Consider the following 5,838-nt stretch of genomic DNA (forward strand, 5'->3'; position numbering starts at 1 on the left):
TGTTTCGTAAGTTTATTTTCCAAAGATTTCCACTGAATTCGTTCTTGTTCTAATAACAAAGTGAAATTCTGGAATAAAGTATTTTTATTTGTCAAATTTCTTTACAATCTTAATATAACAATAAATTGTAATTATTTAAAAAAAACATTACCTTTGCAGTTTTATCCGTTTCTTCGAATTGCTTAATTTTTTCAGTAAATTTTTTTATTTGAGAATTTGCCTATAAAAATGATGCTATATATGTTACCAATTTTCTACTTCGATGTACGCACCCGTAGCACCACGAATAGCATTTATATGACTGCCACCTCTGCCTATTACTCGGCTGATAGCATTTGTGGGAACGGACACTTTTTTAGAACGAAACGGTGAATTCATAAATCTTCCCGAATCATCAGACTGTCCCCTGTAAACCACAATTACATTAGATAACCGTAAATATTATTAATTCACCAAAAACATAAAGAAAAGAATTTTGGAAAACTTTTTTCAAGAACATGTATCTTACATTCGTACAACTTCTTTCCATCCTTCTTCACGCTTTCCACTTTGTTTGGGGCTGGTATTACTCGTTTTCGATGATGTGTTTAAAGTATCTCCATCGTATTGATTATTATAAGACTTTTTTCCTTTGCCAGGAACATAAGTTTCATTACCAGTTGCTTCAAAATCTTCTCTATCAGCAGGATGCCTCAAGGAAGTTTCAAAAACTAATTGACCTTTCAATTTTCAATCGGAATTAATATTGGTGGATGTCCTAGTGGTTGTAATCGAAGTTGTTGATACCGATCCTGCACTGGTAACGCTATCAAGATCTTGTCATTTCTTGATCACTTGGAAATTGCGTTACGTAATTTACCATCCATCCATTTCAATACCTTAATATGACCTTTTCGAAACGCAGCCATCAGACAAGAAACCTAATCATAAAATATATTTTGTTTCAGATTTAACAAACAAATTTTTGATAATTACCTCGCTATTTAACCATTAATTTTTACCTTCTTTAAGAATTTGAGTCATCTCTGAAATATAAGATTATTAATAATAACATTTAAATTATATTTGATATAATATAATATATATACTATAAATAACATTTAAATAATATTAGTCACACTTACCTTAATTAACGGATCACTGCGGATCACTAACCTCACACGTCAAACTCACACGTCAATCAACAGAGTCGATAATATTATCAAACTGTCGATAAATCAATCCGCACCATCTAGCGACGCGAAAACGAAAGGGACATTTTTTGAGACGTAAAAAATGACGACGGAGAATCTTAATAATTTTACTCTTGTAACCAAAATTATAATCGCGATATCTTTATTTATAGACCACGCAGCGAAATAATAAAAAGACTTTTATTATATAAGTCGACCATAATCAATGCAATATGCCTATTAAGAAAGCGATTGGTTGAGCCGTTATTGAGATCCGGTAATCTACGGATTTCTCAAAACGTCGTCTCGCGTAATAGAGGTGATTTGAGAATTGAAAGCGTGGACTGAGTGAGCACGCGATAGACAGCGTCGAGTATCGCTTAAAGAGAATGGGCGAAACTAGCGCGTAGCGAGCGAGACAAGGAGACAACGCGCGAGCAAGGCGATGCGACGACACGCGAGCGAAATGAAGCGACAACGAGCGTTGTCGCCTCGTCTCGCTCGTAGCGCGCTGACTCCGCCCATCGCTTTTGAGATATACTCGCCGCTGTCTATCGCGCGCTCACTCAGCCCACGCTTTCTTGTCGCTCTCGCGTGTATATAAATTAATTTTTTTATTGAAAACGAGTAAGAATTTCAAAAAACGGTATAGGACTTTTCGTTTTCTTTTTAGACGTTCTATCTACCCTAAAAGTTTGTTTACGTATGTTTGGGACACCCTGTATAAAAAAAATAATACAAAAATAATAAAAATGAAATATTAAATTAAAATAAAACTTAACCTAAACTTATAAACTAAAAAAGTGTAGTAATAAAAATGAAAATAATAAAAATAAAAATATAATACAAAAATGAAAATATAATACAAAAATGAATATATAAAAGTGACTATATAATATAAAAATGAATATATAAAGAAAATAATACAAAAATAATAAAAATGAAAATAATAAAAATAAAACTTAAACTTAACTTAACTTAAACTTATAAACTAAATTTTTTTTTGTGTCCTCCGTGTATTTTTTCTTTTTCTGGAGTCCCTAGTCATTGTCTGAAACGAAAAAAAGAAATTATTAAAAAAACATATAAAATAAAATGTATTAAATAATTAAAATTTATTTCAAATATACTTACATAGATTGATCTGCACCTTCCATTGTTTGCACACCGTGCAGAGATGTTTGGGCACTTGGCCTTGCATAGAGAATGGTATCACCTTTATGCACGGTGTGCAAAAGGAGTGTCCGCAAATTAGAGCCTGGATCCCCTTAAAGTGTTGCACCCGACAGAAATTGCATCTCGGCGTGTTATCCTCTGTAATTTAAAAATTAATATTAATTAATTAAATAAAAAAAAAAATAAAAAAAAAAACTTACTGGGAAATGTCCCATTCTCGCAAGAGAGGCACTCCCACATGCACTCTCCCAGTAAATTTTTCGTGCATGTGTGAGGCCTTTAATCCGGCGGGTACGTTTCGCGTAGCAGGTACGCTAGGCGTTTTAATTCTCCAAACGCCGTTTCTGACATCGGCCGCACAAGGTGGTTAATTTCATCCACCTCATCCTGGTTGAGGTGGACGAATTTGCATGTGGTTCCTGATAGGCACACCGACTTCGTACACCGCCGGACCTCGTGGAACATTCTGCAGTCACTCCTGGCGCACACCTTCATCAAATAATCTCTGCAACTCATTTTAAATGAGATGTTTGTCCAAATATTTTTTTTAATTTCTAATTGATGACCGAAAAAAACAACAAAAGCCAAAAAAAACGACAACAGCAATAATAAAAACGATAATAGCAATAATAAAAACGACAACAGCAATAAAAAAACAACACAAGCAATAAAAAACAATATTAGCAATGTTGAGATCTGTACTCCTCGACTAGCGAGCGACCGACTGACGAGCGACCGACTGAAAAATCACGTGCTGCGTTTCTATTCGCTTCCATATGTGTGTTCGTAAATGCACAATGAATGATGCTTAAAGAAGCGGATATACGAACGGACTTAAGGCCCTTTCGGTGTAATTCATTCAGCCGGTGTATCGATCCACATGATGAAACTTTTTGCAATACCGAGGTGTATAAATAAGGTTGACATATCTACCGGGTGCACATTTTCTGTTTGCCCAACTCTGATTAACGAAACAAGAGCCGCATCGCCAGAGAAAATATCATTTATGGTAATCCACCCCCGCGCTTTTTCCATGATAATTCTAGCAAGCGTTATGTCTTGCTCCGTCCACATCTGAGCTCGCCGAGGCAAGATTCCGTCTAGAACACACGGTATCGCTTGCCACTTTAATTCACAGAATCGTTCGTCCAGTCGGAAACACTCATAAGGTAGTCTACAGGTTTTGCGAGCCCAGTCGCGAAGATGTACCGTAATCAATGTAGCACTAACATCATCGACGATTCCTCTTTGCCACTTTAAACCTTCTCGGATAGCAACAAGGGTTCCCACTGTAACTTCATGTGGTAACAGCATGAGGTTGGCTGCTGCAATCCTCATAAATGCAGTCAATTGCTCAAGCATCTCCAAATGAGCCTTCTCTCCGTTTATTAACTTTACCCAAAATAGCGTGGGTGATTGTACGCGTATCACGCGTACTTCGTACGGCCAGCGGGTAAGTTGTCTTATATTGATGTCGGAAATCATCTGAATAAAATATTTTATATTAAGCGGAAATTTAAAAAAAAAATATTAAAAATAATATCAGAAAAGATACTTACATTTTTTGTTATTTGTTAATTGGCGACGATCAGTTATCGATGCCTGGTTGCAAGGAACTGATCGCTCGACGGTTGAAGAACTCATCTCGATCCAAATTGTTTTATACTGATAAAAAAATTATCGTTCTCACTCGCGTTGTCACTCACGTTGCCACTTACGTTGCCACTCACGTTGCCACTCACGGTACCCCGCATCAATGAAAAATAGACTGCTAAGAGAACAAAAGACTATGCGACTAAATTGAAAGACTGCAAACGGAGGTAGTTGCTATTTAGCAGGTATGCATTTCTTTTCTCGGAAAGAGTTAAGGTAAAGATTTTAATTCCCCCACATCATTGAAAAATAGACTGCTAAGAGAACAAAAGACTATGCGGCTAAATTCAAAGGCTGCAAACGGAGGTAGTTGTTATTTAGCAGGTGTGCATTTCTTTTCTCGGAAAGAGATAAGGTAACGATTTTAATTCCCCCACATCTTTGAAAAATAGACTGCTCAGATAACAAAAACTATGCGACTAAACTCAAAGACTCTGTAAACGGGGTAGTTGCTATTTAGCGGGTGTACATTTCTTTTATCGGACAGAGATAAGATAGCAATTTTTAAATACTGCAAAGTGAAACTTATGAAATGACTCATTATAATTTGAGAGAGGGTAAAAAATGTGTCACATGATTAATCAGGAGTAGGGGTAGAATATAAAGCATTCCTTAGGCCTCTCTTGTAACCACGCGCGAATCTCATTAGTGGACGAGCAATCGACGATAATGAACGTTGACGTGAGAATAGAAATCGGTGAAGAAATCGGTGAAAAAATAGAAATAGAAATCGGTGAGGAAATCGAAGAAGTTCATCCCCTGTCGGAGGATAGTGCTTGCGAAACCGACGATGACAACGATGAAACGGTTGAAAGTACTACGCGCAAAACGATCAATTTACGGAATTTAAAAGCGATTAATCTGCGTACAAAATTTTGTGCCATATATTTTTATTATTGTGACGGGCGAGGATACAACGTGTGCGCTCCTTGTTTGGTATTGATGCGAAACGATTTCAACGATTCCGTCTTCAAGATTCGTAAACACGTCGTAGGATCGTACGATAGTCTGAGCGGTACGTGGTGTTTGAACTATAGAGCCGCAACATTCGTTGTAATTTCGTGCGATATGTGCCCGGTATGCACGAATGCGTGAGCAATGTACTTCGATTCCATACTCACGTTGCTAATGTCGTTTTTATCGCTAATGTTGTTGTTTTGTCGTATTTATCGCTAATGTTGTATTTATTGCCAATGTCGTTGTTTTGTTGTATTTATTACTAATGTCGTTGTTTTGTTGTATTTATTGCCAATGTCGTTGTTTTGTTGTATTTATTGCTAATGTCGTTTTTTTTCAACATTAACGTGCAAGCATCGGTGTGAGAATCATTTAAAAATGGATCAAAGTTTTCTCGAGGAAAAGCGCGAACTCCTGGTGCAGGCTGACGCCGTGACCACCTTGGAAGAATTTTTCGTGTGGCTTGAGAGTTGTGACGACCTAGTGAATCGACTCGAGGAACGCAGTCGCGCCAAGCGAACGCGCGTATCCGTCGGGTGCGCGCAATCCACGATGGCGAGTATCGCGCGACTTTTGGGTGTCAGGAAACATTTGTACGGACGTTACGTGCACCAGGGTGGCGAGTATGCGAGCACCAGTGCTGCCGACGGTGATGGTGACAACGCAGCTGGTGAACTCGAGTGGCGCGAGATCGAGACCGCGTTCAAAAGTCGTATCGCAACGGGTGTGGTAATAAACACAAACTACATCGAGCCGCTGCGATTCCTGGAGGACGCCGGTAATGCGGTGTGCGAGCGCGTACAGAACATCGTGCGTAAAACTAATTGCGTGAAAGTGAACATCGCGTTCAACGGTGAATTCACGGCCGTGGACAAACGCG

General features: G+C 38.1%; 1 long non-coding RNA gene across 1 annotated transcript; it reads right to left on the reverse strand.

Moving 5' to 3' along the window:
* On the reverse strand, positions 1-989 carry LOC139106410 (uncharacterized). The gene is made up of 3 exons (XR_011546349.1): positions 509-989; positions 152-406; positions 1-68 (listed from the first exon to the last, which is right to left on the reverse strand). It is a non-coding gene; the product is annotated as an uncharacterized lncRNA (long non-coding RNA).
* Between the last annotated feature and the right edge of the window lie 4,849 nt (positions 990-5,838).

The sequence above is a fragment of the Cardiocondyla obscurior genome, linkage group LG11 (genome assembly GCF_019399895.1).
Source record: "Cardiocondyla obscurior isolate alpha-2009 linkage group LG11, Cobs3.1, whole genome shotgun sequence".
Classification (NCBI taxonomy): domain Eukaryota; kingdom Metazoa; phylum Arthropoda; class Insecta; order Hymenoptera; family Formicidae; genus Cardiocondyla; species Cardiocondyla obscurior.